This window comes from Cynoglossus semilaevis, chromosome 11 (genome assembly GCF_000523025.1).
Source record: "Cynoglossus semilaevis isolate Cse_v1.0 chromosome 11, Cse_v1.0, whole genome shotgun sequence".
NCBI lineage: Eukaryota > Metazoa > Chordata > Actinopteri > Pleuronectiformes > Cynoglossidae > Cynoglossus > Cynoglossus semilaevis.
This window is the reverse complement of record NC_024317.1, coordinates 6,700,823-6,715,752: the sequence shown is the minus strand read 5'-3', so window position 1 is coordinate 6,715,752 and position 14,930 is coordinate 6,700,823. Positions and strand designations below refer to the sequence as shown.

At 40.8% G+C, this 14,930-nt stretch overlaps 1 protein-coding gene across 1 annotated transcript in view; it reads left to right on the top strand.

Annotated features, from left to right (window-relative positions):
• The window catches only part of cpne5b (copine Vb), an 86,639-nt gene that overhangs the window by 5,199 nt on the left and 66,510 nt on the right, over positions 1-14,930 (top strand). The gene's annotated exons all lie outside the window — the stretch shown is intronic.

Below are 14,930 nucleotides of genomic sequence, written 5' to 3'. Positions count from 1 at the left end.
TGTGCGGGGCGTGACTAAAGTAACCGGGGTGTGTCCCCCCCCCCCCCCACACCCCTCTTGCCCAGTCACTGTGTGGATTGATTCCAGCAAACCCCTTTAGTTGAACAAATGAATGTTTGCTGCGTCTGTTGCCAACTATGGAAGCAGTCGATTCCTGGGAAAAAAAAAAAAGCCTGAAAACGTTCAGTGTGTTTTACAAAGTAGCTCTGATTGTGAACATTTGTTTTCTGTTGCTGCCCATTGATGCTGAACCCATTACACCCAGCCTTACTCCAGTATCATCTGTCACTAAAACATACATATATTCAAAGCATTTTTATTATGTAAATGTGTGTGTTCTGTCAACAACTTTAACTCCGTTCAAGAAGCACATGCATTTCCACAGCAGCCAAATGAGCCCCAGTTTATTGACTCTCCCCGTGTTGTAACGATTCCTGTCATGGTTCTTGTATGTGCATCTCACTTTCTCTGGTGGTCCAATGAATATTTGATTAAGGTCCACTGAGTCATGACGCTGAGACTGAATAAACAACTGCTAAGTTTTTTTTATTTTTATTTGTATTTTTTTAAAACCACATTCAACTACTGCAGCAGATCAAACCTTAACCAAATCCCAAGAATTAAAGAAGCTTCCTCTTCATTATCTTTTCCCTCTGTAATCATGACCAGAACACGTAGCCTCTTAACTAGTCCAGATCATGGTGATGGCTGTTCCTCTGAGTTAATACCCCTAATTCCAAGGTACACCCTCGAGCCTGTGACACCGTGTTATTATCAGGACAAATGATGAGGGCGCGGGGGGGGGGGGGGGGCAAAATGATAGGAATTGGTGTTTCTGTTACCAGGGAAATGAAACTGTATTATTTTGTGTATAGTTCAGATTAACTCTGACCTATTTTCAACAGGTTATTTGAATTCTCTGCTGTTCCAGACTACGATGCATTTTCTCCTAAACCTCCCTAAATTCTGTAGCTGCTGCTGATCCCATTCTATTTCACAGCGAGTCAGACGTTTTGACCTTGGAAAAAGCCACTACGGTAAAATGTCCCTAATCTGGTCGTATTTCTTGTTGAGCTGCGTTTGTTGGATCCTGTGTAGAAAAAAATGACACCATTTCACATTCCTGCCAAAGTCGATCCATTTGAAAACAGGGATGTTTTCCTTTGTCTTTTAGTTCAGAATTCCTTCTGCAATTTTTTTAACTGGTCATTCCACTCACTCAATGCTTATATGGTCTAGAGAGAAATGAAAGGTGAAAAAAATAAAAATAATGTGTGTAAATGCCACAGTCACCTGCTGCAGCTCTGGCCTTTGTTTAAACCTCCATTTCCGTCGGTGAGTCAGTCAGTGTCTTCTCTTCCATTCAGCCCCAGTCAATTCAAACAATATAAAGCAGTACTTATGTGTCTAATGTGCTCTATGGCCATCTGCACTCAGCAGAGGAGAGACCGTTTGCTGTGTGTATGGGAGATTAGGTCTGTCAATGGAGTAGCTTCAGCTGCTGAAAGTGATATTGATGAGCAGTCACCTATACCTGCACTAACTGGTTCTAGGGTTGCTGTGATGTGAAGCCTGCAGAGACATTGTTGTGTTTCTAAAGCCTGGGTTTCATCTCTTGCCCTTTGGTCCGTTTCATGCCTGTCAGGTCGAGTCAAGTCAGTGCAATTTGTTTGTCCCAAATTCACGAGTAAAAAAAAAAAATTGGTTTTCTCAGGCTCAACAATTTGTGCATTCAATTTCAATTCAGTTGAAGTGTGCATTTCATCCCTGACATCTCACACTGTAAGATGCTGACAAAATTAAAAGACATTAGGATTAAAAACCAACTCATCACTGAAATCACAGCCCTAATTATTTTAATTCACTCTAATATTGTAGCAGCGCTCAGTAGTAACATATGGTTGTAAAGAATATTTTGCAAACAATGAGATTTAAAAATGTCCTCCCAACTCCAGCGTGGGCAGTGCATGAGTTGTTCAGATTAAATTCCGCTGCATGGTCTGCATTTGCATTGGTAGATTTGTTCTCATAAGCCTCCTGCCTCATGGGTGTCTGTGCAGATGGAGGAGAGACACAGGGATAAAAGCCAGCCGGAAAAAAGGGGCGAGACGGATCTGATGAGAATCCTAATCTGACACTTGTCAACATGACGTTGTTGTTCTTCTTCTTCTTCGGTGGGATACAGCGCACACACCCTGATGATGATTGACTTGTTTTGGCCACACGGGAGCAGCGGAAACAAGTTGTAAACACATCACTGACATATCATCACTTTTTAATTTGATACAGTGACCTTGATAACAAACAGTGGCTTACTGATCGTCTAAGGGTGATCGGAGCAACATTAATATTCATCTGACGCCGTGTCTCTCTGGCCAACGTCAATCCAACGCTGACACACTCTTGGCCGTGTTTAAGGAGGGAAATATTTGCACTTTTGCAGCTTCGTGTTCCAATATGTTCTGATGTTGGTCTCTGTGAGTAAACTGGATTCCCGCTGTGTGTTGAGCAAAGTGTGACTAAGGATTGGGTTATAAAACTATTAAGTGAAAAATGCTGCCCGCTGCGAGGAAAATGACGGCTGAAAGAGATGTCACAGTCATTTGACAAATGCCAACTCAGCATTGTTCTGTGAACTGTAGGAGCTGTTAATGGGTCTGAGTGGCTTTATGACAACTGGCTGCAGACTAACATGGAGGCTGACGGTCCCTGGTGATTGCTGGAATAGACAGCTGTGGTCGTTTGTATGGAAATGTGTATCAGATCTCTGTGTAACAGCTTGATTTGTGCCTATAATTCAATGACTAGTGTCATCCATGAAATTTGAAGTAAAACTGTTTCCATGATGATTCAAATGGTGTTGACCATTTAAGCTTGGTTATAATGGCAGACTAAAAACAGACATGTTTTAACATTAGGAAATGAAGCAACATTCACACATATTGAAATTATCTCCAAAACTAATGATGACGTACTCCATGTATAAACTGTGAGGATGTTAAAATATGAAGGCCACCACTTTAAACTTTGATCTAAAACTAAGGTGGATGTTTACGTAATGTCTAACAAAAGATTTCTAACAATTCTTTTGTGAAAACTTTTGTGAAAACTTCACAGCCGACTGTTGTTTTCACCTATCTCACATACTGTATTTCTTGCTGTATGTGTTTTGTGTTTCGTCCTCACTTACAATAACTCTGATATAAACATCTTGTCATGTCCTGCAGTTGGATATTTTACATTTCTAAATGATGCATCACAGATCTAGACTCTCTAGATTCCAGTGTTTGTGCACCTGCGGTTGTTAGTGGCCTTCAGGGAGTCAGTCAGAAGACCATGGCATACCTGCAGCTCTCCTGCACAGAGCTGGCCACCTGGGAGCCATTACACCAGACCTGGAGGTAGCTCTGTTCTGAAGATGTCAGGTGTGTGTGTGAGACATAGACCAGTAGCGCGGCCTTCTGTATAAATGGTTTGAGTTTTGCTTTCGCATAAAAAACTTTTCCCACTTTGAGCTGCAGTCTATGTTTAAGTTTTAGGATAGAATGTTTTTGAGGTGTCAACACACAACAACAACAACAACACAGTGTAGTGTGGACAAAGACAATCAAATATGGATGATAAGAGAAAGACACACCAAGCATGTTGCTGGGCTGTGTGCCATGAGTAAAGAAAACGTCTCCTGGTTTGGCAGAGCCAATCAATCCTTTCCCTTCCTCTTACTCACCAACACCCTGGATGAGTGCACTGCAGACCACAAACACACTTTGATTATCCTTCACAGCTCAGAGCTGCTCCATGACCATGTGGATTCCTTTATTTTCTATGCTGTCTGTACAGCGTCAGGTAGACTGTGACTAATGCTTTGACTAAATCAATATAAAGTTGACCGGCGGCATGCTAAAAAGAATCAATGTTTGCGCGTCAGGGCCAAATACATTACTTTCCTTTAGCTGGCTGATTCAAAAATGTCACCATGTTGAATGGCTCTTGAAAAGATCATGATGGTACAATGCTGATTTTTAGCCGTCACTCCTCACCTAATCCCCTCCAGCAATGACAGCAGCACTGTTCAGTTGTCAGTGTCTCTTCATGCAACAGTGGTTCTAATCAGCTCTGTCAGCTCCGTGGCTCAGGATCAGCTGTCTCCCTCCCCCGGCCATCACATTCCTTCAGCCTTCATTGCTGCGTCCACCTCCTGTCCTGTACAGTGTTTGTTCCTGCGGAGGTTATGGCCGCACAAAATTGATGTTAAGTCTGCAGGAAGGAGGGCAGAGCTCCACAAGCGTTGACGACGGCTCACTGTCATGCTGGCTTCAGGAGCGGAGAGGCTGAAATGCAGCTTTGATCTGTGCTCTCTGGCACAGGCACGCTGGCCGACCGACTGGCAGGAGTGAAGGAGTCACGGGGAGACAAAGTCAAATTTATCAGTGGCGGACAAGCCTTCACACGCACACGCACACACACACACACACACACATCACATGCATCAACTCTCTAGTGCTTAATATCCTGAGAAACAGTGTGACTGAAATACATTTGAATTTCCTCTGTGGAGACCTGTCTTTGTGAGTTGGGCAGCCGTCGCCTTTAAGAAGTAAAACAACAAAAGCTTTATAAGGTTTAACTATATATATGTGGGAAAAGATCAGCATTTTTTTCATGCTTTAATTTATAATGGACCTACACATTCCTGCAAACACTAAGCTGACAAAGCAGTTGACACGACGTTGAGCCAATCTGGAAACCTGTTTGAAGAGAATCTGATCATTTAAATAATCCAGTTTTTGTATTATCTCACCCCTCGTCGTGGGCATTGTTTTCCTCACTCTAAATCTCTTGGCCTGATAATGTAATTTTCCCAGAAGGTTTAAATATTATGGCATTAAAAAAAAAAAAAAAAACATGAAAAAGTGTAAGCTCAGAGTGAGGTTTGTAGTATGATTCCTCTAAAACAAACACCAACTTAAATGTATTTGACCATCCACACCCAAATAAAAACCCATCCCTATGATTCACGTTTTAATGTAACAGGAACTTTACAGCGGCTCTTCATAGACTTTTGTTACTGCTGTTTTGTGCTTCATCATGTCGTGGTAGAAAAAACAAACCACAGTTTGAAGAGACATCAATGGGCAAAAGATAAAAAAAAAGAAAGAAAACATGACATTTTTGAAACGTCTGTGTATTTACACATTTGAACACATTTCAAATGGAACGTTCCCTTGAGTAGGAATGTTGTTTCTACACATTTTCACTGGTTAGAAACGGTGATGAAATTTGAATCGTATTTGACGTCTTTCCCCTGCTGCCAGTGGAATAGTATTTTTTTCTGTACCTCCCTTTTCCAGATATCTTGTCAGTTGTGCTGATGTAGGTGAACAGCATGTTCCACTGGCATCGGCACAGAACTGGTATTACTTGGCCGGTTTGACTTCGTAAGGGAAACAGCGTGTTCAGGTTCTGTTGAACTCTTGAACTCTAAATATGTCACTCTGCTAGACGACTTCTGTCTGTTTACCTAGAAGGACTGTTCTTTTTGTTTGCTAACAGCATAAAAACATCCCGACTTGAACACAAACTTCTCATATTATAAAGTACGCACAAACTTAGAGGCGATTTAAGTCAGTTGTGCGTCTTTTTAATGCAGGATTTTAAACATGACAGTTTCTTCTCAATGGGAGTAAAAATACAAGATGATGTGTTATCATCAATGGAGATGGATATATTCTGTTGTTTTGTCCTGAGAGGCGATAAAGACAAACTTAATAACTCACCAAGAAATCTCAGGGAGAAGCTCTGTCTAAGTACTGTAGTAAAGTGGTATCGATGGTACTGCATATGCATTTAAAAAAAAAAATCTAATCCTTGACAAAGGTTCTCAGCATAATATGAAAGTACCCTGAAATAGAAACAACAAAGTATTTAACCTAGTACTAGATCTATTTCTTACTACTTTATGTCATAATAATGACTTAGTACCAAAGACAGACCCCCCAANGACGGGTTTATGAACAACGGTGTACAGAAGTATGAAAATCACTTTCATCTTCTAGAACCTTCTACCTCCATTTCCCAAAGTGCTTTTCCAAATAGCACCAGACCTGCTGATGGACTGGACGGGTTCAGGATCTGAGTGTTTCTGTGTGAAGTGGATTCTCCGTGCAGCCGTAGAAGCATCTGTTCACAGGATATGTGAGGCAGAAATGGGAGTTTAATCGTTTGCAGTGTGGGCGGTCAGAGGAGGTGAGTCAGCTGTGAACATCTACCACGAACTCCTAATTAGAAAAATGGGCTTTTATCCTCAGTGTGGTGAGAAACCAGTCCAGGAGAGGTGCTGCATCCTAATCAAATACAATGAACTCAAGCGTTTGGAGTTGTCAAATACTGATGATCAACTGTTTTTAAACCTACCTAAATAAGGAGTGAGAAACCTTTTCTCGTGGTTTTTTTTTTTTTTTGGCAAATTTTTTCCTATTTTGTTAAAGTAAAAATGTAGAAATTTTAGGAAATTACACAAACAAGAGCATAAATTGCTACATACAGTACACTGCTAGAACAGTAGGCCTGGTGGGAAATAAGTTGTAACAATAGACCAGTAATTTTTAAAGATGGGTTAACAGCTCCCTGGTGGGCTGGAGAAGTACTGCAGGTCAATGAGGGTCCCAGTAAATAACTTTTATTCTAATCTAGTTTTTTAATTAAGCCTAAAAAAGGAAATGATTTATCAGTATTTAACACTTACAGATGATTATGGTGACGTACATGTATTTTCAGTACATCTTCACCTGAGTACCTATGACTTAAGGTCTTGTATTAAGGTTAAATATTTACATGGAGATCACAGAGAGAGTAGGGATATTCTGTATTCACCAAAACAAATCTGATGATCCATTAGAAGTGATGACAAAGGCTTTCTTTAATTCCTCTGTTTTTGGAACCTGTGGAACCTCAGCAGCTGTCGTCTCTATCCCAGAATGTCAACATAAATTCTGACAGTTTAATAAATCAGGCTCTTTTTTTGATTTCACGGGGCGGAGCGGGGAGTTGATGGACGCGGTCTGATGCTGCCATTGTTTATGTTGCCACGTTTAGTAACAGCAGGCTTGTCAGCATCTTGTAAATGATGGTGTGTGATTGGGTGAGAAGATGTGAGGTTATTTGTCTATTCTGAGCTCACGGTGCTATTTCAGCTCTGGCAGTGAGCCTCTGAACACAAGACAGGAAGACGCGGCAAGAAACTCTGTTTGGTGCAGCAAAAGTGAAAATGTGCGAGAAGTGTGTGGGTGAGATGACTGAATTTGATTATCATCCCACCACCGCCCTGAGGGAATATAGAAAATGGATGACTGATAAAAACATGTGTGTGTGTGTTTGTGTGTGTGTTAGTGCGTAACCCGTACTCATAACTGCCTTCATAGGAATGTGATTGCAGTTTTGCTGCTGTACGTTGGATCGAAAACGAATGTATAACAAAACGTGGGGACATTGGTTCGACTTGTTTTAACTCTTTTTCCCTGCAGTAATTAAGTTAAGTTATACTTTTGACCATATATGGTATGTTGTAGTCATTAATGGATACAATGCACAAGGCCTGGTAGGCCACTCCTACTGAGGTTTAATATGAACAGATGACCAGCTCCAATGTATGTGCATCATCATCATCAACAGAGACTTAAATAATTATTAATAATTTGTAGGTTTAACAAAGGTTTCTCAACTGTTGGTACGCAGACTCTTAGTAGTAAATTATTCTAAACATTGGATGTGTGTTTAATCCACAAAAAAAAAAAAACAGTATTCTTTCTTTGTCCAAAAATGAACGCCTCTTAGCCGGAGTAGTATCTTCTATCTGATATTTCTAGACAAAGAGGACATTGAGGACACCGAGGACACAGCAGAATGTTCTCCAGAGTTGCAGAGAAAGTGAGAAATATTAACGGGGAATATATTGCTCTTTGGTATATTGTCCGGCTGCTGCTCACATTACTCAGCAGCTCCTCCGGCACATTCTCTCCTGCCTTCTGTGCGTCAGGTATGTGATGGAGTGTCTGTGGTTACGGTGACACTTCAGTCTCTGTCATTTGGAAACTGTCTCTTGAATCCTAATAACAAGATAGAAATCAGCGTTGGCATTATAAAAGTGATGGATGTAACGGTGCCCCGCTGCTGAGATCAGGTCGTATAATTCATTATTAATGTGACACTGGTGCTCCCACCATGAGTTTAGTGTTTAATCATTATTTGGGAGTAAATTTGATCAAATGGCTTTTTACCAAAGATATAACATTCAGTCACTGGTCGATGGATCCTCTACGACCGTTTCATCGTCTATTTCAGAAACAGAAGACTTTTTCTTTTGCTTTCCTTGGTGAGAACTGGTCTGAGTATTTAACCTGCTCTCCATATATAATGAACATGTATATTATTTAGGCAGCCCCCCAGTGTGTGTTGAGCCCGGGCTCTTTTGAGCAATCACTGCTGCCCAGGAACGGGTTGACGGTTAAACGCAGAGGTCAGAGTTTGTTTTTCTTTTAAAAGGAAAAGAATTATGCAAATTTACTATAACAGAAACCGTGGAAGCTACACTTCAGGCTACATTCTGCAGCTAACAGCAGCTAAAGCTACGGTTGGCACCGGATTACAAGTTAAGACCAGTTAATAAAATATTTAAAGTCACTGAGGCTGTTGCCTTACAGTAAAAAAGAAAAAAAAATGCAGGTTTGAAGGTTTGCTGGTTCAACAACAGTTTCACCTCAGGATAATTTAAGAAAAGAATTAGTTTGACTGACCGTCACATTTTCATTTTCCACAAGTGCTATTTACCTTGACGCACGTCACGTTTTCATTTTCCACAAGTGCTATTTACCAGTTGGATTCACCTACCTGGGGACTCATGGTGGTGGTGCGGGCACATAGAGTGGTATAAATATTATGTATTTCTGTTAGCTGAACAATGAGGCAGCCAATAAAAAAGAAATAACTACAAGGACGGTGATGAATGAGCAGCAGTGATGACGGACTAATGAAAGTTCTTGTGATATATCATCAGGCTTTCATAAAACCGTGCTCCGCTCTCTGCTCATCTCGCCCTCTTATAAACAAATCACCCTCCTACTTCCACATTTTCCCCTGCTGCTCTTTTATGATTCATCTCTTCCTCTTCATTTGTACATGCCTCCTCTCCTCCCTCCTCTCTCTTCTCCCTCCTCTCTACCCCTACCCTGATATTCTGATGCCTTACTTATGATCATTCCATTGGTGTGTGTTGTCAGTTACAGTACAGTGTTATTCAGTACAAGTCTTAGTCCCTCAACTGTTATTTTGTTTCATTTCATGGATCCACACCTAACAAGTAGTCTAAGATTTTTTAAAAATTAAAACAAGTTATAATGACTGTAAACAACTATAAAAGACCATTAAAAACTAACATTTATTATTTTATACTCTGTGGAGAAAGATTCAATGTTGGTCATGGGAGAGAAATAACAAACACCAACATCAGAATTCCTTGTTATAGCCTTATTCCAACCTGCAGGCTGAGAGTGGACATCATTAACCCACAGCTGCAGTGAAGAACAATGGACAGTTGTCTTTTCTCCGTCTTTTTTCACATGGTGCTGAACAGCTGTGTTCTGTTCCAGAGCAGAATATCAGACCAACATGTTGTAAGATGGTCTTTGACACATAGCGAGGTGTAACTGTGAATATTCATGTTGTTTTAAAGCTCAGTTGCGGCCACAGCTAAGATGGATTTACTAATTAATGGTGACTGTCAAACATGATTCATAGATGTTACATTGTGAATCAGGATTACATTATAAAACCTCTCTCCCTGTCCACTGAGGGACATCTGCTCCAGTAACTGTCACTGATTGATAGTTTTAACTTCATGACATAAAAGCACCAGAACAATTACCCTCACGGAAGTCGGTTTGGTTTCGTAACCGCTGCACAGTTCATTGTGAGAGTTGTGTTTGTGGCCTTTTACAGCGCTGTGGTGAAATTGCATTGTAAACATGGAGGTCAATATAATTGACAGGATACATACAGTGGACACTGGTTTACAGGAAACACAACATTTCTTCTTAGTCCCCCGGGAAGAGCTGGAATGGGTCCTCCTCCACTAACACTGAAGTGAATGAGATGGGGGGGGGGGACACAACCCTCCTCAGACTGCCCCCCCCAACTGTCCCCACATAAGGTGGCAAACATTGCCAGAACAGAAAAATAATGTTTGGTTTGTGACTCGTTTGTGTGCTACAACTAATGGTGCATTCAGGTTATACATGAATGTCGGAATTTTCAAGCTCTGAGTTTTTTTGGTGGGTGATTTCATTAGGTGGTTGGTGGCTTTCCAGACAATTAGCAGTTTCATCATGTATGGCTGGTGTTGATCAGGTAGACCTTTGTTTAATTATGTTCATTAGTGCTTAAAGTGCTTAATAAGAATTCTCCAATGGCTTCTTAGTGCAAACCAATGGCCCATAGGCTGTTACCAAATACAGTAAGTCCTTGAGCGCTGGTTCCATAGTGTAGTCAGTTTGGTAAAATAATTATAGTACACTAGTATACAGTAACTGGAGTAATAAAGGAGCGCAAAGTAGTAATAAATAGTAAAGTGTGTAATATTGTGCGTTGTGGGGCAGATACATATAAATATATAGTTCCATTTTCTTTTCTCTCTCACATTTCATGCAGATACAGAACCCTTCCTCGCCTCTCTGCTGCAGTGTGGAAGCCAGAGGTGGAGGTCTAGGCCCAGGTTCTCTGAATACAATATCAATTCCAGCTACACCCACAAGCTCAATTCTCTGCTCCAGAAAAATACACCCTCTAAGTCCAACTTTGACCTGACTCTGATGCAAACATGTATTTCACAAGTCTTTTCTGGGATGTACAGCCAGTACCCAGGGAATACCCAGTAAATGTTCTCCTCTGAAAACAGTATTCAAATGGACCAGGCGGACCAAGTGGTCATAGTATACAGTACAGGCTGGAGGCGCACGCAGTTCCATGAAAACTTAGCTCACGAAAAACAATTTCCCAACAGGCAAGTCGGTTTGATGCATTATAAATACAATACTGTGTGTATAAATATACCCAGCGTAGTCCGGCGGCAGGTGTAAACTCTATAATCTCCCAAAGTTTGACTCCTCAGCCAGTGGAAGTCTTTAATGCTGACTCGTGCTCTTTTCCAAATGAATAATCTCATCAGCTCAATTTGCATGCATTGAAACTCCTCTTCAAACAGAAACCACTCCTCCCCCGAGGAGCTCCACGTAGGGAAGCCGCGGAACCAAACCTCCAACAGGTTTGAGGGAACAAGCCGTCTAATTATTGTGTTTTGTGTCAGATCTCAAATAAAATAAAGTCAGCAGCATCTGTCTAACAAGCACTTGTTTCTCCGTGCACTGGAGGAACTCTGTTGGACTATTTCTGATCTAATCTCGGAGGAGTCCCCCCTCCCTCTCATCCTTACTTCTCTCTCACTCACTCCTTTTCCCTTTCATCCCGTCTATTGTTCACTGCTCTATTGACTTTGCCGATTCCCTTTTGCACAGAAGCTCACGCTCCCAAATCTTGGCTCTGCAAGTTCTGCACAACTTGGATGTTTTCGTAACCTCATTTACGTCAGTGAAGGTACAACATGTTTCAGGAAGTGACTTTGAAACCCCTTTGTTGCTGTCAAACCCTGTGATGCGTCTTATGTAACAGCTCATACAAACACGCTGGCCTTGTTTAAACATCAGCGTCACAGCAGTAATTACATTATTCCCTGCACACTGACAAGAGACTCTTCTCCTAAAAGGACAATTCAGCTCACAGCTAATCAGCCATGTCTACAGATTACTCTATTCTATTTGCTCTGCTCTGACAATATATATAATATTATCTCTAATTTTCTCCATTTCAAATCCATTAAGGAAATAAAACATTCTTCTTGTCGTGTCAGTGATAAAGCTTGTGAGTTTTGATGTATTAGGAGCAAAAGTTGTTTTTGTTTTTTTTGATAATGTTTGTCTCCAAATTTAGGGCAGAACCGTCGTTACCTTGGGGCTGGTGTGTAGGGAGGCATATGCTTTGGGGTGTTGCACTTGCCACAGGCTAATAAAACAATCTTTTTGATGAGGCTTCTTTCACCAGACCTAGTTTTAAATCACTTAGTCTGAACGAGCTCCAGTTTACTGCGTGTTGATTTGTCAGTACTGTGGTAATAATGCAGTAAATTCATGGATAAATGTGCAGTAAATCTGAGTAAAAAATAATTTAGTGCACAGACTATTCTAAGCAACGTCCTGTGTCATTTCTGCCCTGTTTGAGATAACATCGCACACAACTTTTAGAGATCACCATGATCTGTGTTTATCAAATATTTTAATTGCCCTCACTGATTTAAATATTGTACAATCCCTTGTTAATTAACTCCTTTATCTCATGATGAATTTGTTTACTAATCCATTCCCTTATTTTTAATAAAATTATATACATTTGAGTGGAGAATTGAATGGAGCCGGGAGAGACGTGCAGGAAGATTGAAATGCACAGGAAGACATGTTGAGGCAAGGATGTGAGTGTGGATGTGATTTATATATCAGCATAATGAATTCTGTAAATTTTATATTGGTGTGTACCTGACAACCAGTGCATCTCTGCTGCTTAGCCAGGCTGAATGAAACAGGGTTGCCTCCAACATCATCATCAGCACATTTCTGTCCCAAAAAGTCAAAGCTTTCAGGTGTTAAAATTGTAATTTTTTTAAAAATGAAATTAAAGGCAGCTTTGTTTGGGCTAGTATTTCTAAATGTGGTGTGGTTGGCAGTGGTCGGCAGTGGTTGGCAGCTGAGTGACTACAGATCAATGGTGTAAAACAGGCAGAGGTCTTTGCTGGAGCAGCAGCCTGGGAAAAACAAAACAAACCAGCAGGAGTGAGATGAATGCAGACAGAGTAGTGGCCTCGGCCAAACAACAACAACAAAAAAAAAGGAGACACTCTGGACTGATGACCTGCTGATCTGCTGGATGAGATAGTTAGTAGAGTTAGTACTGGTGATGTGACTGGAACAGACAGACGATCCCCTGATACATGAACCCAGAGGAGAAGAAATCCTGGTCGACCTTCATTCAGAATGTTCTGTATGTTCTGTTACCTTTTCTGAAGTGGACCACATTTCTGTCTGTCAAATTATCAAATTGTGGTTCACTAAGGGAGCCTTGATATGTAGTCAGCACGAACGCCACTCAGACTTGACTCAACTCAGGCTTCCAAAAGCTAATTGTAATCTGCTTTTGTGAAACCAGAAAGTCAGACTTGGACCTCTCCGGCTTCCAGAAGCCAGAGCTGTGATTTTTAACTCAGAGTTCCGTGAGCCCGCTTCAAGAAACGGACCCCTGGTCTTGTTATCCACCTCAACTCTTCATTGTCAAACTGCAGAGCACCAAAGTGTATACAGTGATACAGATGATTGACTGGTTTTGAAATGGCCTCTATGACATTTCCGTGTCTGTCTTCAGGTGACACTGGTGGAAACACAAAAGGCTGTGACGCTCGCCCTCCTTGTTCTAATAAGTGTTGATGAGACACGGTGGTAGCAGGTCTTAATATAAAGGTATAAGATGGAAAAGGTCACGTCTCACACTACTCTAATGGTTCTCCTGCAGTACCTTATAGTGAAATGAATGTCCAATGAAAATGTTTTATGATAAATAATGAGGTGAAAGGAATCTCTCAGTAACACTGTAGATGTGTTATCAACTACAATGCACCAGGTTTTGCAGCTGAACTTTACCAGAGCATTCAAACTGCATTTTAGCATCCCCTGCAGGTAAAGAAAAAAAAATCATTTTTGTTTAATGTAGACATTTGTGTGAATAAATAACTGTGATTTCTCCAAATGATTAGACTAACACTCAAAACATGCTACAGCACTACATAAAACAGAAGGTAAACAATAGATAAAAAGATAAATAGATAGAATAGATAAAAATAAAACTGGTTTGAGACTTGACCTCTTGACCCTCAAACCTCTCCTGAGCTGAGTTTTTTTTTTATTCCGTTGGACATACTGTTTGTTATTGACATTAATGAAAATATTTGGACCAAACAACAGAATCAGACGAGCGGTAATGAGACGCAGCGTTTGACTGAGGAGGTCTCGGATCTAAATGTCAGCAGGACTTTTAATTAGGTTTACCTACATCAGGGGTGATGTCATATGTCGAAAGCGCGGACTTTGTTTGCAGAAACATTAATGCGGGTGCCGATGGTGTTTGCTTTCCCCTCTGCCACTGTGGCCTGTTAGCATTGAGCTTTAATTTTAATGAGATTTTATCAATGGTTTCCTGAGAGGCATAACAATAAATGTGTGGCCTGTTGTGTTACTCGGAGCGTCAGCTCCTTCCCATTCGCTTCGTGTTGAAAGCAGTAAAATGGACATTTTGTACCAAGTACGTTGTTTGCGATGGTTTAACAATATTGCTTTACAAACATTACCACTGTTTTATGTCCGCTACGTGGTGCAATGTGGGGAAACAAAGGTTTAAACGTTCACTCTCCCTCATGAACATTCATAATACACACTAATATCCATTGTAAGTGTGACTATTTCTCTTTAGTTTTATAAATAATTGATGTAAATTTGATGTCCAACACCAGTCCACTAAAATCCAATGCTAAATGTGTTTTGTTCCAGACTTGCTCACAGTAACAACAGTCCATTCCCTTCCATGTCAGTTATGTGGTTCAGAAAAGTTATCTCCCCCAATGAAGTGTTTGGCAGCCAACACACGGTTGAGGCTCAAACACAATGTGTTTGACAAACAGAACTGCTGCAGGTTACATGTACTTTATACAAGATACAACTTTGTGCAAGGACAAGACACATACATTTAGGAGATATATTACAGCAGTAACTCTCCTACTTTAGATA